This window comes from Arachis ipaensis, chromosome B8 (genome assembly GCF_059453495.1).
Source record: "Arachis ipaensis isolate K30076 ecotype BB chromosome B8, ASM5945349v1, whole genome shotgun sequence".
Taxonomy (NCBI): Eukaryota; Viridiplantae; Streptophyta; class Magnoliopsida; order Fabales; family Fabaceae; genus Arachis; species Arachis ipaensis.
Genome location: NC_142443.1, coordinates 23,243,156 through 23,268,609, shown reverse-complemented (window position 1 = coordinate 23,268,609; position 25,454 = coordinate 23,243,156). Strand labels below are relative to the sequence as shown.

Here is a 25,454-nt window from a genome sequence, read left to right as displayed (position 1 = left end):
GCCATACGTAACATGAAAGAATGGTCATAATTTACATATATAGTTAAATAAGATTCATCTTTGGAATTAAAATAAAAGTAAGTTGGTTTTCAATTTTCATGTTTATAAAAATGGTTGATTAGTATTCAATTTTTATACCTTTAATTCACGCAATGCACCAAATATTTGAATTGTGATGAGATAATTTGACCAACAGATGAATCTTTGCTTGCTTTCATATCATCACAAAATTATGAACTTTGAGAATAACTCAAAATTTTGATAACCTTATGTTATATTGCACTGAGTTGTTATTAATTAGAATAATTAGTAAGCTAACATTTTCTTTCAAAGAAACCATGGAGACAACCCCAATGAGAAAAGATTGTCTTCAACCTGTTTTTTCTAAAATCAAAGACATAAAAACACAGAATTAGTCTCCATCTCAAGACATTATTCTTACCAAAGTAGTTCAGATATAGATCATTTATACTTACTGAAACTTTCTCATAATACAGTGGCCAAAGAGTTCTTTTTGTCAAGAAAATTATCTTTATATCAGTCAACAAAAACTACATAACAATCACGTTTGCAGATGCTACAGAAAATCACGTCATCGGAATGAGAAAAGACACTTATACATACTCTTTATTTCATTAGTAACCAACGGGCACAATGCTGAAAACGAATCAAATTAACAAAAGAAACCTTAATAGAATGCTGGTATGTGAACCTTCAAGCTCCATGGATGCATACAGAAGCATTGCTTCTTTGCATAGAAGTTCTTCATGGGGAAGTAAAGGAATCCTATTAAGCAGTGCAATATCCGGCTAGCAATAGCTCTTAAAGGAAACTAATCACCAATTGCAAAGTCCATAGCTTCTCCACAGTTGAAACCTATAATTTAAATTAAGATATGTAGCATTAATTTTTCATATATTAACTGACTGGGTAGGAAAGGTAGCACGGCCTAATATTTTTGAAAATTAAAGTGTATGAAAATGAGCAAATCTAACCATGACTAAATCCAGCATGGTATGTCCTAGGAAGGTTATCACAAACTCCCCTGGCATTTTAAGAGCTTTGTAAACGGGGACTTCATGTTCTAGCACACTATTTGGCGGAAATAGTGTTGTTTTCCCCAAGAAAACATCAAAGGCTCCATTTTCCCCATTACTTGACAAAATATCATTAGTATACACTATATACATATTCTCTCAAGTACATTATTAGCAAAATATAAAAATGCTTACAAAAAATGGTAATTTGGTAAATAATTTTTAAATTAGTAATATACTAATATTTCAGTTAAAAAAAATCAAATTTTATAAAAGTACCAGCAATGATATAAGAAAAAAGTAAAAAAAAGAAAAAAAAAAGAAAAAACCCTAATTCAACAGAATCTCCAACTATTCCCAACCTCAGCTCCTTCGTCGCACTTCACAGAGCTTCATTCAGACACTCACTCTCACCTTTCTCACTCATCGCACCGTCACCGCCGATCATCAACGTCACTCTCCTCGTTGGATCCTCTGCCTCGTTCCCGCGACGTCAGTGCTTGCTCACCTGTTCTTCCTTTGTGCCTGTGCCTCCTACGTCTGTGCCGTCCCGGTCGCCTTGGCTCCATCGTGCCTTGCCTGTCGCTGCCTCTGCCTCGTGCCTTGTCTGGATCTACTTGCTCCATTGTCATTGTGTTGGCTCTTCTGCAAGCTCTGCTCTGCGTCTATCGAAGCTCTGCTCTCGCTGGCGGCTTGCTTTGCAACGATGCAATGTGGCGACGACCCCAAGTTGGAAACGTCCCTGACTGTTTCTGGGTTTCTGCTTCTACTGTAGGTGAGATTTTTATTTTTCTTTTTTTATATAGTATTTCTTATTAATTTTTTATACTGGCTTTTTGCTCTTTCAATGTATTGATGCTAATTGTATTTGTATGTAAAATGGATTGATTTAATTTGTGACAGGTTTAGATGAATTGTATTTGTATGTAAAACTAATTGATTTAATTTGTTGTTCTCTTTGTTCTTTTTCCTTTCTTGAGCCTTGTATACCATTTTTCCTATTATTTTAAGATATTATGCCGTTGTATCAATCCGTTTTTGTGCTTGAGGTTTAATTTCTAACTGTTTGAATCCTTACTCTTTTACTCCGTGTTCGACAAATTTGACAAGATCATCAATAAGAAAATTCCTTATACTATGGTTTATGAGGATGATAAGGTACTCTCTCAGCCTTTGATAAAATCTTCAACTTAACTGTGTTACAGCTTAAGTGAAGTCTGGTAGTGCCGTGAATAACTACAGACATAGGTTAAAGCAATGGAATAAAGATTTAAAGATGTGCATTGGAGTTATCTGTTTTGTCTCATGAACTGATCTCTGTTGTTTTTTCTGTCTGGCTCTTCTATATTGATTTAAAAATCTTATTAACATTTACATAAGCCCTTTAGTTTATACTTTGTCAAATATTTTATTCACCTACTCGTCTAGCTTATGAAGAATGAGGAGGTTTGTGAGAACTATTGATGCCGAGGGCCTTGCCATTATAAAGCGCCGCCAATAACTCAACCAGGGAGTCGTTGTCAGTTATCATCATCACTTCCCAATTTCAAAAGTCATCAGAGAAGTTTCTGTCACCTTGAAGTGCAATATTCAGTTAAATTGCTGAGTGGCAGTGCGTGCCATCCCGCTTCATGGCCTTCATCAAACAAAAGGTTAGCTTATATAGCTCTCTTTTCCTACTCTTACTCTGCACTTTCAAACTCTATTCTTCTTCTGAAGCTTTGATTTCAAAAGCTCATGACACAGATGAAACCACAGAAACTGCCCAAACCACTAACCTGTCACCCCAAGAGACCATACCGGCACAGTTAGTCAATCACAATGTTGTAAGAGTATGTGTTAGGCTTGATTCCAACCAGTTTCATATCTCTAAAAACCTCCTCGACTTCTGTTATATTCCCAGCCCTGCACCAACCATGAACTAAACTAGTGTACACTATAACATCAGGCTCAAACTTATCCTTAAGACTATAAAAAAATGCTTGAGTGTCAATTGCTCTTCTCTTCCTGCATAAGCTACTAATCACAGTTTAAAATGCAACAATATCAGGGAAGCAACCAAAGTCTTCCATGCGATTAAAGTCGTGAACCACCTCCGTATCCAATCCGGCCCTTACGTATCGTTGGACAAGGACAGAAAACGTGTCAATGGTTATTTTGACTTCGTGAACTTTCATCAAATTGATCAAATGCCATGCCAAATCAAAATGCCTCAACTTTTTGGCAAAGTCGATCATCTCATTGTAGGGCTCAGGGGATGAAGGGAAGCCCTCGAGGGAGGTGGCCCAGTTGAAGAACGCGAGAGACTGGAGTAAGGAGATGCCATGGCAGACACCCCCTCATTTCTCGCTAATCTTGCGGGCAACGGCGGGGGAAATAGTTTATGTGGCGGAGATTTTGGAAAAACTGATGTTGAGATTGGGTATGGTGGGATTAAGGGTGGGTGGGTTGGCGTTGGGATTAGGGTTTTTGCAGTAGTGGTCTTTAATGAGAGAGTGAAATTTTTCTGCTATAAGGGTCTCTTGGGGTGACAGGTTATTAGTTTGGGCAGTTTCTGTGGTTTCGTCTGTGTCATGAGATTTTGAAATCAAAGCTTCGGAAGAAGAATAGAGTTTGAAAGTAAAGAGTGAGAGTGGGAAAAGAGAGCTGTATAAGCTAACCCTTTATTTGATGAAGGCCATGAAGAGGGATGGCATGCACTGCCACTCAGCAATTTAACAGAATATTGCACTTCAAGGTGATAGAAACTTCTCCGATGACTTTTGAAGTTGGGAAGTGATGATGATAACTGAGAGCAGTTCCCTGGTTGAGTTATTGGCGGCGCTTTAGAATGGCAACGCCCTCCGCATCAATAATTCTCGCAAACTTCCTCATTGTGCATAAGCTAGACGAGGGTATATTTAGGTGAATAAAATATTTGACAAAGTATAAACTAAAGAGCTTATGTAAATGTTAATAAGATTTTTAAATCAATATGGAAGAGCCAGACAGAAAAACAACAGAGATCAGTTCATGAGACAAAATAGATAACTCCAATGCACATCTTTAAAACTTTATTCCGTTGCTTTAACTTATGTCTGTAGTCATTCACGGCACTACCAGACTTCACTTAAGCTGTAACACAGTGAAGCTGAGGATTTTATCAAAGGCTGAGAGAGTACCTTATAATCCTCATAAACCATAGTAGAAGAAATTTCCTTATTGATGATCTTATCAAATTTGTCCAACATGGAGTAAAAGAGTAAGGATTTAAACAGTTAGAAATTAAACATCAAGCACAAAAACGGATTGATACAATGACATAATATCTTAAAATAACAGGAAAAATGGTATACAAGGCTCAAGAAAGGAAAAAGAACAAAGAGAACAACAAATTAAATTAATTAGTTTTACATACAAAAATAATTCATCTAAACCTATCACAAATTAAATCAATCAGTTTTATATAGAAATACAATTAGCATCAATACATTGAAAGATCAAAAAGCCAATTTAAAAAATTAATAAGAAATACTATATAAAAAAAGAAAAAGAAAAATCTCACCTACAGCAGAAGCAGAAACCGAGAAACAGTCAGGAACGTTTCCAAATTGGGGTCGTCGCCACATTGCACCGTTGCAAAGCAAGCCGCCAGCGAGAGAGCAGAGCTTCGACGAACACAGAGCAGAGCCTGCAGAGGAGCCAACACGATGACAACGGAGGAAGCAGATACAGACGAAGCAAGAGGTGGAGGAAGCGACAGGCGAGGCACGACAGAGCCAAGGCGACCGGGACGGCACAGACAGAGGAGGCACATGCACGAAGGAAGAAGAGGCGAGCAAACACTGACGTCGCGGGGACGAGGCAAAGAATCCGATGAGGAGAGTGACGGTGATGACCATCGGTGACGGTGCGATGAGTGACAGAGGTGAGAGTGAGTGTCTGAGTGAAGCTCTGTGAAGTGCGGGAAATGAGCTGAGGTTGGGGATAGTTGGGAGTTCTGTTGAGTTAGGGTTTTTTCTTCTTTTTTTTTTTTTTTTACTTTTTTCATATATCATTGCAAGTACTTTTATAAAATTTGATTTTTTTTAACTAAAATATTTGAAGGTTGTGGTAGGCTTAGAGAAGGGGGGTTGAATCTATGCCTGCCTTTTAGTTGCTGTTTTTACCCTTTTAAATAAACTTTCAATTCTGATTCTGTTTGTACTCAGCAGCGAAAATTTATGAGACAATTTATTTTTATCTCATGAATATCAGAAAATAGAACACAGCAGTGAAGAGAAAAGCTAACACCAGCATGTATCCTGGTTCAGTTGCCTTGTGCTATGCAACCTACATCCAGTCTCCTCCACAACAGTAGAAGAATTTTCACTATAGTTAACAGTATTACATACACCAATTTCACAAGATTGACCCAATCCTTTCATACTCAAATTTTAACCTAACTTGACATTGGCTTTGCTAATACCTAACTATTCACTCTTAGTGCTAACCCAACTAAGAAAGGGATACCTTACAGGTACAAGATACAAGACACTTAACCAACCTAAAGAAATCAGAAAATAACTCTAGGCTTTTCTCTCAAGTGTATCACTCAGCCTTTTTCCACTCATGGATTTTACTTGAGCTTTCTCACAATGCCTTTTCTCACAAGAAATTACAGAAAGATAAACATAAAAAAGTGCATCACAATCTGTAAAATATGAAGGAGATTGACTTCAACAACAGCCTCTTTGCTATGTGAAAAACCAGCTTCGCAAGCCTCAGATTTAGTTCTTCAGTATTGGCCGAATGCTTCTTTGAAAGAAAGAATTATCCAAGTAGATGAACTACTCAGGGAACTCTTCACAGAACACAACTCACCAAACTCAGGTTTTCTCTCCTTGGTTCTGAATGAGCACAAAGTCTTCTTTTATCTCCTTGCATGTTGCTGGGTTCTTCTTCCAAGGTCAACGCCTTGAGCTTTGAGCTTCACCAACCCACAGATTCACTTTTTCCCATTAAACCTTAGAGTAGAAACTTTGCTTCTGACTTTTTCATCTTGACCGAAAGCCATAAAGCAACAATCACAAGAGTCTTCCAATGGTCAACTTGATCTGAGCCCTTGAAAACCAACTTGGTCCCCAAGACATGTTTGAGACCATGGATTCACAGCAGAGAGGAACAGAAATCCTCTTTTCCATATAGCTCAAAATGGAGATACAGAGAGTTGAAGATGAAGAGAAGAAAGTGTGTTGCATGTAAGAGAAAATGGGTTACCTTTAACCTAAGCTGGATTTGGTTTGATCTTGTTGATTTGACCTCAACCTTTCTTGCCTAACCTTCTCTTTCTTTCCTCTTCTTTCATAACTAGCTTAGGAACTAAACACTTTTTCTTACTTTTTCTAAGTTCAGTGATTTGACTAAGACAGAGAGGAAAAGAACGTTGCTTTGGAGGCAGTGAGAAAGAGTGAAGACTTCAATCTTCTGTGAGAAGCTTGGTGTGATCAACTTGAATTGAAGGACACGGGCTTGGATCGGTTTTGATTAGCTTGGCCCGATGGTTCCTTTGGCTTCTTTCTTTGCTTTTCCTTAGGCTTCTAAATTTTTGCTTTCAGCCCACCATCCTTTCTGTTTGCTTTACATTCCATTTGTGCTATAAAATTTAAATTTTGGCCTGCAGTAATAAATAATTAGTAATATTTAATTTATAATTACTTAACACAAATTATTTATTTTGCCCAAAAATAATGTTTGTCATCACTAATTAATTTAGTTAATTTCTTAACTCAACAATCTCCCCCTTGATGACAAACATGATTTAAGCAATGATCAAAAGGAAATGAATTTGAGTAAGGTTTAGAAACTCCCTTTGATTTTTGTCATTCGCTTTTATGTTGCTCCCCTTTCCTTTTCAAGATTAGCTCCCCCTGGATTTATGCTTTCCTCTTTGTTCCTGTTGAACATTGTACTTAAAGAGAGCACAATAAAGAGCTACACACATTTGTCTTGTCTAAGAGATATCAAACAAACAACACCACATAATCAGCCCAACATCAAGCTAATATCATTAGCACAAAGATTCAACATGTGAAAACAGACAAAAAACTCAAAAAGAAATACTAGTAGCTACAGCAATGCCAAAAATTCCTAGGACACATTTACCATCCTATTTACCATCTTGTTGTGCTATTGTCCTTTTACTATTACTCCCCCTTTTGTCATCAAGGGCGGATAATAAGCATGATCAACAAAAACAATGTCTTGAATCCTGCAGAAAAGAGTCAGTGCACAGTGCAAAATACTAACTAAACTACCAAAGGTGCAACAGTATTTAGAGTTATTACAGTCATCCAAAATAAAACAGTTCAATAGTAACAAAAGAAAACATAGTTCATGAGACAAAAAGGAGATCAGTAGCAGTAGTTTTCATGAGACAAATCCTAGGCATCAAAACCATTTCCCTTCGAGTCAGCTTCCTCTTCAACATCAGTGGCAGGGTCTTCATCCTTTTGAAGGTTATCAATGAAGGTCATGAATACAGCCACTCTATCCCTTGATTTCTTTAGGAAATTCACATGTTTGCTGGCCAGCTTCCTTTGTTCCTTGCTCATGGCAATCATATGATTGGATTGGGAGATAAACTCCTGAACAACATCTTTGACCACATTCAGCATAGCTGATTTCTTCCCAGTAGATATGGATGTACCCTCAGTGGAAAGAGAAGGAGATTCCTCAGGAACAAAGTCATCATCTTCATCATTTAAGACCACCTGTTCAGATCGAGTAGGTCCTTTGGGCTGTTTCACTGAACCACCCCCTTTTAGGTATGAATGTCTATTTTGATATTCTTCATTGGTCAAGTCAACACCAAAATACTCAAATATGCAAGTTAGAAACATGCCATAAGGAAGTGCTTTGTCTTTTTCACTCCTAACAGAGTCAAACATATATCTAACCATCAAGTATGCAAATGAAATTTCAGTTTTAGTGAGAAGGGCATATAAAACAAGAGTATCAGTGTAGGAAACCCTTTGATATGAGCCACTTTGAGGAAGAATAATGTGGTTGACCATTCGGTGCAACTGAGCACGCTCATACCCTAGGACTTTGTGAGTGGGTGTAATGCCATCAATTAAAGAAACATGTTCACAAATGTGAGCCAATGCATCATGGTAAGAAATTCTAACACCTTCATCCCACTTAACCGAAGTGTAAGCACAAGGCCCAACATCAGTATACTTCAAAGCATCACTGATAGTTTCATTGTTTAAAACTATGTCCCGGCCTTTTACATATGAGTGAGCTGTGCCTTCATGATAAGTCATATTGGCATAAAATTCTTTGACCAATAAGGGGTAAACATGCTTTTTGATGTCAAAAAGATGATTCCAGTCTAGAAAAATCAAGTTATCAACAAATGGAAAATATTTTCTTTTCAAAGATGGCAAATCAGCAAGAAAAGATGGACACATGGTACGATATTGGATAACCCCCTCATAAAAGTCATTATTCATGGCAGATTTGAATCTATAGGGGGTTATAGTTTGAATGAGAGGTCAAAAAAATGAGCTTTGTGATCAAAAGGTCCAATGTCTGGTTCTTTAATATTTTTTAGAGGGACTCGAGTTTTACCTCGTTGAGAGCGCACAGGAACTGACCTGGATTTTGGTTGAGTTGGTTCAGAAACAGGTTCCTGAGCCGCTGGATGTTTGCCTTTGGAGGAGCTAGGCTTTGAAGAACCAGGTTTTGAGGAGCCTGGCTTGGAAGGAGTCGCCTTTGGTGGTGGCATCGGCTTGACAGAGGCAGGGAATCTGGGAGTGTTTTTGGTACAAGCCATGGGGTTACAATGAGGAGGAGAGGTAGGAGGAGAAGGAGAGGGTATGAAGGTTTGGTCTTGGGAGCGAGTTGATGGCTTGGAGGAATGCTTGAGGATTTTTTCACGAGGAGGCATTTTAGCAATGGTTTTCTTCCTCATTTGGTAATATTTAGGCTTTTGAGGGAAGAGAAGCAGTAAAGAGAGTGGGAAGAAACTGAAGGGTTTGAGGAGAAGTTATGGAGGGAAGAGAGAGAGTGTTGGTAACCGTACCCAAAAGAAAGTTTCTCAAACCATGCAACTGCATCACAATAACCAACTGTAGAAAAACATCAATCTTAGGATACCAAAGACCAAAATTGGATGTGTCATGAACATATCTAATGATCCTTTTAACTGCAGAAAGATGTGACTCTTTTGGTTTGGATTGGAACCTAGAACACAATCCAACACTTTGCACAATATCGGGTCTAGAGAAAGTTAAGTACATAAGGGAACTAATCATTCCTCTATACCTAGTCTCATCGACATATTTCTCAGTTTCTCCCTTGTCTAATTTTGAATTAGGATGCATGGGAGTTCCCATGGGTTTGGCATTTTTCATACCAAATTTCTTAACTAATTCCTTGGCATACTTCTCTTGATGAATGAAAATACCCTTTTTAGTTTGTTTAATTTGCAGCCCAAGGAAGAAATTAAGTTCACCCATCATACTCATGTCAAATTCACTTGTCATGAGTTTTCCAAATTCAGAACAAAGGGATTTATTGGATGATCCAAAAATAATGTCATCAACATATATTTGGACTAGAATAAAAGAATCATTAGAATTTTTTATAAATAGAGTTGTGTCAGTGGTGCCTCTTTGAAAACCATTTTTCAAGAGAAAAGAGCTAAGTCTCTCAAACCAAGCTCTAGGAGCTTGTCTTAAACCATAGAGAGCTTTAGATAGTTTGAAAACATGATTAGAATGCTCTTTATTTTCAAAACCAGGGGGCTGCTCCACATACACTTCTCTATCTATCACACCATTTAAAAATACACATTTTACATCCATTTGATATAATTTAAAACCACAAAATGCAGCATAAGCTAAGAGAAGTCTTATGGCTTCCATTCGAGCAACGGGGGCAAAAGATTCATCAAAGTCTATTCCTTCTTCTTGGTCATATCATTGTGCCACTAGCCTTGCCTTGTTTCTTGCAATGCTACCTGATGACAAGTCATCTTAGCCTAGTTTCACTAGCCTTTTTCTTTTATTTTCAATTGATTTATGCACTTTCTTGAGCCATAAGTAAGCCAATTGGGTGGATTTTCATGCTTCCTTTGATTTAATCAACCATAGATGAATTAACACAATTTCATGAGGATTTATGCTATAATTGCCACATATTATGAAAGAATGACAAACTCATGATTTTAAGCATAACTTTGATGTGTTTGGTTGATTAATGATAGGTGAAGAAAGCTTGGAGAAAGGTTGAAGCAAGAAGGAATGGTTAGGAGCAAAAGAGAACAAAAAGTTTGAGCAAAAGTTTGCCTCAAACTTTAGCTCAAACTTTTGGATAAGTGAAAACACACAAGAGAACAAAAAGTTTGAGCAAAAGTTTGCCTCAAACTTTAGCTCAAACTTTCGGATAAGTGAAAACACACCAGGGAACAAAAAGCTTGAGCAAAAGTTTGCCTCAAACTTTAGCTCAAACTTTTGGGAGAAAAGCTTGAGCCAACGTTTGCCTCAAACTTTTTGGCAACCGTTGGCATCACAAATCAACACCCTGGAGAGAAAAAGTTTGCGCCAACGTTTGCCTCAAGCTTTTTGGCAAACGTTGGCGCCATCAGCAACACACCCTGGAGACAAAAAGTTTGCGCCAACGTTTGCCTCAAACTTTTTGGCAAACGTTGGCGCCATGAGTGTGCATAAGGGGGCCAACGTTTGAGCAAAAGTTTGACCCCCAAACTTTAGCTCAAACATTGGTAGCAGCAAGAATGGGGTTGCTGATGCAAAAAGTTTGAGTAAAAGTTTGCCTCAAACTTTTACTCAAACTTTTACTCAAGCTTTTATAATTCCCAACCCGGTTCACTTCGGTTCTCTCTCCAACTCCAGCAATCAACCAAGGCCTCTATCAACCCAATTCCATCAAGAGCAAAGGCCCAATTCAAAGCTTGAAGACCATTTGAAGAAAGTGTATAAATAGCTTAGGATTTAAGTTTTAGGGGAGCTTTCCTTTAGTTTTTGTAGGGAGTTTTCGGAGAGCTTTTGGTGTTGAGTGATTTTGAGTTTCTATGTCTCGGAGAAGGAGAATTGAATTCCCTTCCTCTTAGTTTTCTTGCTTTCAATTTCAATTACATTTGCTTTGATCTTGGGTTGGAGAATTGAAGGAATTCTGTTTCAATCTCATCCTGAGATCTCTCTGTTTACTTACTGCACAATTGAATTTCAGTTTCTGTTAATTGCTTCTTCTTCTACTTTCTCTGCAATTTACATTTCCTTTGCAATTGCTCTTGTTGGATCTAGGAAGGTATTGAGATCTAGACTTGGTTATCTAGTCTCTTGAGTCCTGAGATCTGGATTCCCATTCTCAATTTCTCCGTTTACTGCTTTTCAAGCTCTTTTATATTTCTGTTTTAGATCCGATTCAACCCAAGGCATCTTCTACTCTTCTGTGTGTTGAATTTTACTCTTCCTTGTTTAATTTCTGCAAATCCAATTCCCAATTCCCTTTACAATTCAAGCCATTTACATTTCTTGCACTTTAAGATTCTGCAATTTACATTTCTTGCGTTCTAAGTTTCTGCCATTTAATTTCTTGCCCTTTAAGATTTAGCACTTTAAATTTCAGTTCTCTTTAATTTCATGCAAATTACCCATTCCCTTTATTTTCCATGCAATTTAAATTCTGCAAATCACAAATCTCTCAACCAAATCTTGATTCGCTTGACTAAATCAACCACTAAACTAAAATTGCTCAATCCTTCAATCCCTGTGGGATCGACCTCACTCCCGTGAGTTATTATTACTTGATGCGACCTGGTGCACTTGCCAGTGAGTTTTGTGTCGGATCGTTTTCCGCACATCAAGTTTTTGGCGCCGTTGCCGGGGATTGATTAGATTGACAATGATTAAGTGAGGTGGTGATCTAGATCTAGCATTTTTATTTCCTGTTTCTCTAATCTTTGATTAACACGCTAACTGTTTGAAATTTTGCTTAAACCAAACTTCGTTCTAGTAATAGACTGAAGAGTTACTAGTGGTGTGTCTTTTGTTTTGTTTGTATGTCAGGTACAGGGAGACCCATTCCTGTTTTATCTGAAACTGACCAAAGAACTCTTAGAAGGTTGAGAAGAGCTGAAAGAGGGAAAAATATTGTTGGAGAGGAAGAATCTGAGGAAGAATATCACGAGATGGAAGGAGATCCATCTAATCCAGGAGGAGGGGTTAACAATAACCCACAGCAGAGGAGAGTATTGGCCTCCTATACCTTTGCAAATGCTAGACATTGTGGAAGCAGCATTCTCACCCCTAATGTCAATGCAAATAACTTTGAATTGAAGCCACAACTCATTACATTGGTCCAAAACAACTGCTCGTTTGGGGGAGGACCATTGGAGGATCCAAATCAACATCTATCTACCTTCTTAAGGATTTGTGACACTGTCAAGTCCAATGGCGTGAATTCTGAAACTTACAAACTTCTGTTGTTCCCGTTCTCATTAAGGGACAAGGCCGCACAGTGGCTTGAAACTTTTCCTCAAGGAAGCATCACTATCTGGGATGATTTGGTGACTAAATTTCTAGCCAAATTCTATCCACCTCAAAGAGTCATCAGGCTGAAGACTGAGGTGCAAACATTCACGCAATTGGATGCTGAAAATCTGTATGAAGCATGGGAGAGATACAAAACTCTGCTGAGGAAATGTCCACCAGAAATGTTCACTGAGTGGGACAAGCTACAGAACTTCTATGAAGGACTCACTCTAAAGGCTCAAGAATCACTTGACCACTCAGCTAGAGGATCATTGCAACTGATGAAAACAGCAGAAGAAGCTCAAAATCTTATTGACATGGTGGCCAACAATCAATATTTCTTTTCTCATCAAAGAAATTGTCAACCATCACAAAGGAGAGGAGTAATGGAGCTAGAAGGGGTGGACTCAATCTTGGCTCAAAACAAGATGATGCAGCAGCAAATTCAACAACAATTTAAGCAAATGGCCAAAAGGATTGATAGCCTCCAAGTTGCAGCAGTTAACACAAGCCAACCATCATCCACATGGGGGCAAAATGAAGAAACTCAAGAAGAACAACAACAAGAGCAAGTACAGTATATACACAACCAATGACCAAATGAAGTGTATGGTGATACATACAATCCATCCTGGAAGAACCACCCAAACCTCAGATGGGGAGATAATCACACCCAAAACCAACAACCATGGCAGAGGAACTCAAACCAAAATACTTCAAGAAACAACCAAAACCACAACCAGCAGCAAACTAACCAGAATCCCTACAGAAAACCTCAAAACAACTACCCCAACCCCAACCAGTACCAATCCAATAACCAATTCACCAACCAAAATGCCTACCATCCACCACCCACATCTCACAACCCACCACAAGCATCACCTGAATCTCAAAGACTCACTAACTTGGAGACCTTGATAGACAAAATGTTGAAACACCAGAAAATGACAACCAAGAACCATGAAGCCTCCTTGAAGAGCCTAGAGAGGCAAATTGGGCAGATCTCCAAACAGATTTCTGTTGAGAGACCTTCAAGCTCACTGCCGAGTGACACAATCCCAAATCCTAAGGAAGAATGCAAGGCAATACAATTAAGGAGTGGGAAAACATTGAAGAGCAGCAAGAGACCACTAGAAGAGGAACAGTCAACACACACAGAGGAAGCCAATGATGATGATGTAATGGCAAGCAAGCAAGCCTCAAAGCAAACTCAAGAAAAGGAGGAACAATCAAAAATTCCAAAAAAGGGGAATGAAGCAATTGAAGAGCCAACAAAGAATCAAAAGCAACAAGCAGAGAAGACCCTTGTACCTCCACTGCCATATCCCCATAGATTCAACAAGGAGGCAAAGGACCAACAATTTCACAAGTTCCTTGAGACTTTCAAGAAGTTGGAGATAAATATTCCCTTGGCTGAGGCACTGGAGCAGATGCCCCTATATGCTAAGTTCATGAAGGAGCTAATCAACAAGAAGAGAAGTTGGCAAGAAAAGGAAACTATCATGCTCACTGAAGAATGTAGCGCTGTGATCCAGATGGGTATCCCACCAAAGCTCAAAGATCCAGGGAGTTTTGTAGTCTCATGCACCATAGGCAAAATAACATTGGAAAACGCCTTGTGTGATCTAGGTGCCAGCATCAACTTGATGCCTCTATCATTGATGAGAAAGCTTGCCATAGAAGAAATTAAACCCACCAGGATGTCACTAGTCATGGCCGATAGATCAATCAAGACACCCAATGGTATTGTGGAGAATTTACTAGTGAAGGTTGGAAAGTTTATCTTCCCCGCAGAATTTGTAATCTTAGACACAGAAGGGGAAGGAAGCAGCTCAATCATCTTGGGGAGACCATTTCTAGCCACAGCAAGAACCACTATTGATGTGGAGAAGGGAGAAATGACCTTCAGGGTGCATAATGAACAAATGGTAATCAATGTCTTCAAATCAATGCAACACCCCTCAGAGCAAGAAAACTACATGAATGTGGATATGATAGAAGGGTTGGTAGAAGAAATGTTTGAAGACGACTATTTGGAGCATCAGAAAGAACAAAGAGAGGAAGTGATAGAAATACTCATCGAAGACAAGAAAGAGGATAAACCAAAACAGGAGTTGAAACCTCTCCCTCCTCACCTCAAATACGTGTTTCTTGGGGAAGCAGAGGCATTACCAGTGATTATAAATTCCTCTTTGAGCATGGATGAGGAAGCAAGGTTGATTGAAGTATTAAAAACTTACAAAACAGCCTTGGGGTGGACAATTGAGGACATCAAAGGCATCAGCCCTGCTATTTGCATGCATAAAATTCTATTGGAGGAAGAATCAAAACCTGTGGTTCAACCTCAAAGAAGACTCAACCTAACCATGAAAGAGGTGATTCAAAAAGAAGTGATGAAGCTATGGAATGCAGGGATAATTTTCCCAATCTCAGACAGCTCTTGGGTGAGTCCGGTTCAAGTTGTGCCAAAAAAAGGAGGAATGACAGTCATCACCAATGAAAAGAATGAGTTGATCCCCACTAGGACAGTGACTGGGTGGAGAATGTGCATAGACTACAGGAGATTGAATGATGCAACAAGAAAAGATCATTTTCCTTTGCCATTCATCGATCAAATGTTGGAAAGACTAGCAGGCCATGCTTATTATTGCTTCCTGGATGGGTATTCTGGTTACAATCAAATAGTGGTGGACCCCAAGGATCAAGAGAAGACCTCCTTCACATGCCCATTTGGAGTTTTTTCCTATAGAAGGATGCCCTTTGGACTGTACAATGCCCCAGCCACTTTTCAAAGGTGTATGCTTTCTATTTTTTCTGATATGGTGGAAAAATTTTTAGAAGTCTTCATGGATGATTTTTCTGTTTTTGGCAATTCATTTAACACTTGCTTGCATAACTTAACTCTTGTTTTGAAAAGATGTCAAGAAACTAATTTGGTGTTGAATTGGGAAAAATGCCATTTCATGGTTCCGGAAGGAATAGTTCTTGGGCATAAAGTGTCATGTAGAGGTATAGAAGTTGATAAAGCTAAAATAGAAGTTATTGAAAAACTCCCTATACCTGTTAATGTGAAAGCAGTAAGAAGTTTTCTTGGGTATGCTGGCTTCTACATAAGGTTCATCAAGGACTTTTCAAAAATAGCAAAACCATTGAGCAATTTACTAATGAATGATGTTCCCTTCATTTTTGATGATAACTGTAGACATGCCTTTGAAACTCTCAAGAGAAAGCTCATTACAACACCAATCATCACACCCCCTGATTGGAATTTACCTTTTGAACTTATGTGTGATGCAAGCAACCTTGCTATCGGTGCTGTATTGGGGCAAAAGAAGGACAAATTACATCATGTCATATATTATGCTAGCAAAGTGTTGAATGAAACACAGAAAAATTACACCACCACTGAAAAAGAACTTTTAGCAATTGTATATGCATTTGATAAGTTTAGACAATACTTGATCGGTTCAAAAGTTATAGTATACACTGACCATTCTGCTCTCAAGTATCTAATGTCTAAACAGGATTCAAAGCCAAGGCTTATTAGGTGGGTGTTGCTGCTACAAGAATTTGATATTGAAGTGAGGGATAGGAAGGGAAGTGAAAATCAAGTAGCAGATCATCTATCAAGAGTGCCACAAGAAGCTAAGCAAGACAAACCACATCAAGTAAATGAGAACTTCCCTGATGAACATCTTTTCCAAATTCAACAAACACCTTGGTTTGCTGACATAGCAAACTACAAGGTAGGAAGGAAGATACCTCAAGAATTTTCCAAGCAACAAATGAAGAAATTACTCAATGAAGCAAGGAAGTTCTTGTGGGATGAACCTTTTCTATTCAAGAGATGCTCTGATGGAATGATTAGGAGGTGTGTCCCTGAAAGTGAAATGAAGGACATACTATGGCATTGCCATGGCTCAGCATATGGTGGACACTTTGGACCAGAGAGAACAGCTGCAAAGGTATTACAGAGTGGGTTTTATTGGCCAACCATCTTCAAGGATGCCAGAGAGTTTGTTCACCAATGCAATGAATGTCAAAGAACTGGAGGATTGACAAAGAGAAATGAGATGCCTCAAAACTTCATCCTGGAAGTAGAGGTGTTTGACTTATGGGGCATTGATTTCATAGGACCTTTTCCTCCTTCCTACTCTTTCAGATATATCCTGGTGGCAGTAGAGTATGTATCAAAGTGGGTGGAAGCAATAGCCACAACCACCTGTGATGCACAGATTGTCTTCCAATTCCTTAAAAAGCACATTTTCACAAGATATGGAGTACCCAAGGGGCTGGTTAGTGATGGTGGTGGTCACTTTTGTAACAAACAGATGGAGAAACTCCTCCACAAATATGGAGTAATCCATAAAGTAGCCACACCTTACCACCCTCAGACTAATGGCCAGGCTGAACTCGCAAATAGGGAACTGAAGAAGATCCTAGAGAAAACAGTGGGAAGCACGAGAAAGGATTGGGCTAGGAAGTTAAAAGATGCCTTATGGGCATATAGGACAGCTTACAAAACCCCTATTGGCAAGTCACCCTTTCAGTTATTATATGGCAAATCCTGTCACCTCCCTGTAGAGCTGGAACACAGAGCTTTTTGGGCCACTAAACTCCTCAACCTTGATTCCCAAGCTGCAGGAGAGAAAATGTTGTTACAACTAAATGAGTTAGATGAATTCAGGCTAGAAGCCTATGGGAGTGCTAAAATATACAAGGAAAGAGCTAAGAGGTGGCATGATAAGAAGATCACAAAGAAGGAGTTCAAGCCAGGACAACAAGTGCTCCTGTATAACTCAAGGCTTAAGATCTTCCCTGGCAAACTTAAGTCTAAGTGGACTGGCCCGTACGTGGTGACAAAGGTTTTTCCTTATGGGAGTATTGAATTGCTAGATGAAGCAACAAAGAGTCAATTTACAGCAAACGGTCACCGAGCAAAGCTGTATTTGGGAGGACAATGGGATAAGGAAAAAGAGGTCCAGAACCTACAACCCTCTTGAAAAGAATTGAAGAATGTCAAGCTAATGACAATAAAGAAGCGCTTGTTGGGAGGCAACCCAACCTGAGGTAGTTTTCTTTTCATAGCCGTTTCAATAAAAATGTTGAATAATTGATATGCATTGCAAGGAGCTAAGTTTGGTGTTGCACACCAAAATAATTTAAGGGAGAATGAAGGATTCTAAGTTTGGTGTTCCACCAAAATCTCATTTAAAAGCATACTCTCACCTCCTGCATAATGCTAGCTCCAAGCAATCAGACAAATTATTCAACCATTTAATTGCTTTTAGTTTTGGTTCAATAACCTTTAGCAAGGCCAAAAGAATTCATAAATGTACAACCTGTTGCATTAGAGACAGTGGCAAGAAATTAAGTTTGGTGTTCTCACACCAAATTAAATCCAAAAGCCACACTCAATTCATGCATACTAACCAGTCACCTAAGGACTTGAGAAGCAAGCAACTTTTGAGAATTATGCAGGAAACTAACCACCATTTGAGGACATTATGCATCATAACTCAAAAGGGACACAACAGAAGGAAGGACAAAAGAACTGCAAACAAATAGGTTGTATCTATACTTAACTTCTGCTGTTGAGAAATGCTTTGATTTATGTCTTGCTAAAGTGTTCATCTAGTACAAGTAGAATCATTTTTTTTGCAATAAGTAAGCTAGTCTAAGTGTGTGCTTGTGTGTTTACTTTCACTTAACTAAATGCATGCTTTGTCCCCTGCATCTTTAATTCAATAAAAGAAATGTTTGAATGTGGAGTAAGATAGTTCTCTGTTAGATAGAAGTACAATAAAAGTAAGTGGTGGTATGTATGTGTGATTGTATGATAGCTCACTTTTAGTGAATAAGAGAACTAGGATGTCTCCTTCTAAGTAGAAAGTGGCCTACTGTCTATGAATCCCAATCAAATAAAAGTCCTTGGTTAAAAAGAAAAACAAACAGAGAAAAGAAAAAGCCAAAAATGGGCAATAGAATAAAAGAAAAAAAAAGAAACAAAGCTAGACACCAATAGCTTGAACCTTAGAATATATGCCTGTGGTGTCTTTGTACTGGGATCTGCTTGGATTATTAAGTTCTTTGGAGTGCATCAACACTTGGTGACTTGGGTTAACTAACCCGGGATCATCAGCTGAAAGTCCACTATCAAGAGCAATCTAACTACAAGGCATTTAGTAACCCAAAGAGGTGCTGGGCATCAATGCTTTAAGAAGGAATGTGAGCCAAGTGTCTATAGTGAATAATGTGTCAAGTATAAAGAAAGAAAAGAACTTGTTACACATGACACTCAAATAAAGCTTATGAACAAAATAATAGCCAAGGATAAAGGAAGAATGAGAGGTCATAGCAGTGTGTTGCTTGATGCTTGAAGAAGACTTTCTAGGCCTAAGAGTTAATAAGAAGTGAGTGTTTACATATCCACATAAAACCCCATGAACTACCAATAATACTCTGCTAGCATGAACATCATCTTCCATTTCATTCTTTCTTCTCAATAATTCATTTCTTGCTTGGGGACAAGCAAGCTTTAAGTTTGGTGTTGTGATGACAAGTCATCTTAGCCTAGTTTCACTAGCCTTTTTCTTTTATTTTCAATTGATTTATGCACTTTCTTGAGCCATAAGCAAGCCAATTGGGTGGATTTTCATGCTTCCTTTGATTTAATCAACCATAGATGAATTAACACAATTTCATGAGGATTTATGCTATAATTACCACATATTATGAAAGAATGACAAACTCATGATTTCGAGCATAGCTTTGATCTGTTTGGTTGATTAATGATAGGTGAAGAAAGCTTGGAGAAAGGTTGAAGGAAGAAGGAATGGTTAGGAGCAAAAGAGAACAAAAAGTTTGAGCAAAAGTTTGCCTCAAACTTTAGCTCAAACTTTCGGATAAGTGAAAACACACAAGAGAACAAAAAGTTTGAGCAAAAGTTTGCCTCAAACTTTAGCTCAAACTTTCGGATAAGTGAAAACACACCAGGGAACAAAAAGCTTGAGCAAAAGTTTGCCTCAAACTTTAGCTCAAACTTTTGGGAGAAAAGCTTGAGCCAACGTTTGCCTCAAACTTTTTGGCAAACGTTGGCATCACAAATCAACACCCTGGAGAGAAAAAGTTTGCGCCAACGTTTGCCTCAAGCTTTTTGGCAAACGTTGGCGCCATCAGCAAAACACCCTGGAGACAAAAAGTTTGCGCCAACATTTGCCTCAAACTTTTTGGCAAACATTGGCGCCATGAGTGTGCATAAGGGGGCCAACGTTTGAGCAAAAGTTTGACCCCAAACTTTAGCTCAAACGTTGGTAGCAGCAAGAATGGGGTTGCTGATGCAAAAAGTTTGAGTAAAAGTTTGCCTCAAACTTTTACTCAAACTTTTACTCAAGCTTTTATAATTCCCAACCCGGTTCACTTCGGTTCTCTCTCCAACTCCAGCAATCAACCAAGGCCTCTATCAACCCAATTCCATCAAGAGCAAAGGCCCAATTCAAAGCTTGAAGACCATTTGAAGAAAGTGTATAAATAGCTTAGGATTTAAGTTTTAGGGGAGCTTTCCTTTAGTTTTTGTAGGGAGTTTTCGGAGAGCTTTTGGTGTTGAGTGATTTTGAGTTTCTAAGTCTCGGGGAAGGAGAATTGAATTCCCTTCCTCTTAGTTTTCTTGCTTTCAATTTCAATTACATTTGCTTTGATCTTGGGTTGGAGAATTGAAGGAATTCTGTTTCAATCTCATCCTGAGATCTCTCTGTTTACTTACTGCACAATTGAATTTCAGTTTATGTTAATTGCTTCTTCTTCTACTTTCTCTGCAATTTACATTTCCTTTGCAATTGCTCTTGTTGGATCTAGGAAGGCATTGAGATCTAGACTTGGTTATCTAGTCTCTTGAGTCCTGAGATCTGGATTCCCATTCTCAATTTCTCCGTTTACTGCTTTTCAAGCTCTTTTATATTTCTGTTTTAGATCCGATTCAACCCAAGGCATCTTCTACTCTTCTGTGTGTTGAATTTTACTCTTTCTTGTTTAATTTCTGCAAATCCAATTCCCAATTCCCTTTACAATTCAAGCCATTTACATTTCTTGCACTTTAAGATTCTGTAATTTACATTTCTTGCGTTCTAAGTTTCTGCCATTTAATTTCTTGCCCTTTAAGATTTAGCACTTTAAATTTCAGTTCTCTTTAATTTCATGCAAATTACCCATTCCCTTTATTTTCCATGCAATTTAAATTCTGCAAATCACAAATCTCTCAACCAAATCTTGATTCGCTTGACTAAATCAACCACTAAACTAAAATTGCTCAATCCTTCAATCCCTGTGGGATCGACCTCACTCCCGTGAGTTATTATTACTTGATGCGACCCGGTGCACTTGCTGGTGAGTTTTGTGTCGGATCGTTTTCCGCACATCACTACCATCTTCTCCTAACTTGTTCCGAAATATCCACTTGGTGATGGTCACTTTCTTTCCACTTGGCCTAGGAACCAAAGTCCACACTTGGTTCTTCTCAAACTCAAGAAGCTCATCCTCCATAGCTTTAACCCAAGAGGGGTCACTAAGTGCTTCCTTGATGTTTTGAGGCTCTATTTGTGAAAGAAGGGCAATTTTGATCCTTCATTTGCCTTTCTAGTGGAAGACCGTGTTTGCACTCCATGAGAAACGTCCCTAATGACAAATTCCTCTAGATAATTCTTCAAGAATCTCCATTCACGAGGTCTGGTGGATTTGGAGGCAGATTCAGATACCAAGGGATTCTGGGTGCTGCTGGCTTTAGGATTTCCTTCAGATTCATGAGACAAATTGGAATTGTCTCTTGAATTTTCAGCAGTTGCAGTTTCTGGTTCAGTTTGACCAGAATTTTCCTTTTCATGATTTTGAGTGGTTTCATCTTCCTTTTGAGCTTGATTTCCTGCATCACAATCTTCCAAAATGCTTTGCACCATATTAGTATCACAAAATGTAACATGTATGGACTCCTCAATAATCCTAGCATCTTGATGATAAACTCTATATGCTTTACTAGTTGTGGAATATCCTACAAACAAACACTCATACGCCTTTGGATCAAATTTACCCAAATTATCCTTGTTATTTAAAACAAAACATTTGCATCCAAAGATGTGCAAGTAATCTAAGTTTGGTGGGTAACCTTTCCAAAGTTCATAAGGGGTTTTCTTCAAAAATTTCCTTATGATTGTTCTATTCAAAATGTGGCAAGCTGTGTTAACCGCTTCAGCCCAAAGGAATTTTGGAACCTTACTCTCACAAAGCATAGCTCTTGTCATCTCTTGTATGCTTCTATTTCTTCTTTCCACAACACATTGTGGTGTTCTTGGACAAGAGAAGTTGTGAGATATTCCAAATTCTTCACAAAAGGATTCAAATAAATTATTTTCAAATTCAGTTTCATGATCACTTCTTATAGAAGAGATTTTTAAATCATTTTCATTTTGAATTTTCTTGAAAAAAGGTTCAAAGGCCGAAAAGGCTTCATTTTTATGTGCAAGAAATAAAACCCAACCAAACCTAGTATAGTCATCCACAATTACTAAACCATAATGTTTACCACCTAGGCTTTGAGTTCTTGTTGGACCAAATAAATCAATGTGTAGCAACTTAAGTGGTCTTTTAGTAGAGATGTCTTCCTTTGGTTTAAAGAACTTTTTGTTTGTTTTCCCATTTGGCAAGCATCACAAGTGATGTCTTTGTCAAACTTTATCAAAGGAAGGCCTCTTACTAATTCTTTCTTTACAAGTTTGTTTATTTGAAACATACTTGTATGGCACAATCTCTTGTGCCATAACCACTTTTCAGATTCTTTAGAGTGAAGACAAGCTACATTTTGATCCTTTAGTTCATCAAGAGTAAGTCCATACATATTATTAAAACGATTGGCAACAAACATCACTTCATTTGTCTTTTCATTAACAACACAGCATTCAAGTCTTTTGAAAATCACTAAATATCCTAAATCACACAGTTGACTTATACTCAAGAGATTGTGCTTCAAACCACATACCAAAAGTACATCATCAATGAAAGTAGATTGCTCATTACCTACTTTTCCAACAGCAATGATTTTACCTTTACCATCATCTCCAAAGGTCACAAAACCTCCATCATACTTATTTAGTTTGATGAAGTAGGTTGACCTTCCAGTCATGTGCCTTGAACATCCACTATCCATGTACCACATGTCCTTTTTGTTCTTGGATGCTAGGCAAATCTGCATGAAGAGTTTCAAGTAGCCTTAGGTATCCAAATTAATTTGGATCCTTTGAAGTTAATCCATCTTGGTTGCCCAAGTGCATTGAAATCACAAATAACATTGTAAACTTTGTTTCCTACAACTCTCTTTTCAATGAAACATTGTGCATATGAGTGACCAAATTTCTTGCAATTAACACAATGATTTTCTGATGTGTGTTGCTGAAATTGAGGTGATTTATATTGCTTGAAATGATTAAATAGTTGAAATTTTCTGATTTTTGGAGGAGATGCATTTCTTTTGACAAACTGATTTTTGTTATAATTATTCCTCTTTGTAAAAATATTTTCACCAGAATTTTTGAAAATCTTTGGATTTTTCGAAAATGAGGTTTTGTTGTAGAAAAATGGTTTCTTGAAAGCTTCCTCATTTTTCGAAATGTATCCCAAACCTGGCCTGTTTGAACTCGGTTCGGTTCTTGGTGAAGTCTCATTTTCACTTATATATACTTCATCAAAATTTTCTTCAAATGTTGGAGTATATCCAGTACCAGATTTGTTTGATATGGTTTTGGTATTTGATGAAGAAGCTACAAATTTTATAGAGGAAATATTTGAAACTGCATCTTCCTTGGCTATGTAGCCTAAACCAGATTTTTCAAACAATGGTCTTTGACTTGCAAGTAATTTGTCCAAGTTACTAGAACCTTGAGCAAATTTTACTAAGTCACCATTCAGCCTTTTAATCATATCATTTAATCTTTCATTTTCAGCAATTAACTCATGAGAAGGATCCACAATGTGCTTTCCTTTTAATTTTTCAAGTTCAGATTTTAGAAATCTGTTTTCTTCAATGATGTCCAAAGCACATTCAGTTTCTTTCACTTTTTCTTTTAAAAAATCATTTTCATCTCGTAACACATCTCTTTCAGATCTGCATTCATTGTACTTGTCAAGCAGTTTTGAGGTATTTAAAGTGAGATCATCAATAATAGCATGTAAATCCTCAATGGTCAAATCATAGTAATTTACCTCATCAAGATTGTTGTTTCCAGCCATGAAGCAGTCTTTGTCATCTCCTTCAGATTCTTCTTCTTCATTTGAGTCGTTCTCAAGATCCTCCCAAGCTGCCATGAGTAATCTCTTTCTTTCCTTCTTTCCTTTGTCCTCCTTTTTGAGCTTTGGACAGTTTAGCTTGAAGTGTCCAGCCTCCTTGCAGTGATGGCACGTCACTTTGCTCAAGTCTATCTTATGCTCCTTTGAACTTGAACCCTTGTATTTGCCCTTGTTCTTCATCATCCTTTTAAATCTCCTAGCAAAAAACAAAAGCTCATCATCTGAAATACCATCACTAGACTCACTCTCTTTTGGTTCTATTTGTGACTTAAGGGCTATTTCCTTTTTCTTTGAGTCTGTGTTTGTGTGTGTGGCTTCATAGGCAATGAGTTTTCCTCTCAGCTCATCATAGGTTATAGGACTTATGTTGTTGCTCTCGGTTAGGACAGTGGCAGTGTTTTTCCATTCTTTTGTGAGGCTTTTAAGGAGTTTTCTCACCAAGGTTTGTTCTGCATAATTTGTATCCATAGCATCAAGGTTGTTGATTATGATTGAGAATCTCTCAAATGCTTCATCAATGTTTTCTCCATCCTTCATGCTAAACATATCGTACTCTTTTCGCAGCATATCAATCCTCGTTTCTTTGACTTGTTTAGTGCCTTCGTGTGTAACCTGGAGTTTTTTCCAGATTTCTTTAGCTGTCTGCATCTAGATACCTTCCGATACTCTTCAAAGCTGATAGCACTTTGAAGAAGGTTGATTACTTTTAGCATTCAGCTCTATCTTCTTCTTATCATCTTCATTCCATTCAGCTTCTTCTTTTGGAGTCACCACTCCATCAGCACTTATTTTTGTTGGGATCTTGGGACCGCTCACAACAATCTTCTATATGTTGTAGTCAATGGATTGGATGAAAATCCTTATCCTTTCTTTCCAGTAGGAATAGTTCTTCTCGTTGAAGAAAGGTGGCCAGTTGTTTGACTGGCCTTCAGTGAGGGTGTAGGCAACTGTGGTTGTGCCCAGGTTGTTCGCCATTGGATCTTTGCTCCAAGCGGTTAAGCTTGATTCTTGAGACCTTAGCTCTAATACCAATTGAAGGTCGTGGTAGGCTTAGAGAAGGGGGGTTGAATCTATGCCTGCCTTTTAGATGCTGTTTTTACCCTTTTAAACAAACTTTTAATTCTGATTCTGTTTGTACTCAGCAGCAAAAATTTATGAGACAATTTATTTTTGTCTCATGAATATCAGAAAACAGAACACAGCAGAGAAGAGAAAAGCTAACACCAGCATGTATCCTGGTTCGGTTGCCTTGTGCTATGCAACCTACATCTAGTCTCCTCCACAACAGTGGAAGAATTTTCACTATAGTTAACAGTATTATATACACCAATTTCACAGGATTGACCAAATCCTTTCACACTCAAGTTCTAACCTAACTTGACATTGGCTATGCTAATACCTAACTATTCACTCTTAGTGCTAACCCAACTAAGAAAGGGATACCTTACAGGTACAAGATACAAGACACTTAACCAACCTAAAGAAATAAAAAAATAACTCTAGGCTTTTCTCTCAAGTGTATCACTCAGCCTTTTTCCACTCATGGATTTTACTTGAGCTTTCTCACAAT

The 25,454-nt window shown here is 38.1% G+C and overlaps 1 pseudogene; it reads right to left on the bottom strand.

Moving 5' to 3' along the window:
* Positions 1-2,818: 2,818 nt before the first annotated feature.
* On the bottom strand, positions 2,819-3,718 carry LOC107610709 (pentatricopeptide repeat-containing protein At1g20300, mitochondrial-like; annotated as a pseudogene).
* Between the last annotated feature and the right edge of the window lie 21,736 nt (positions 3,719-25,454).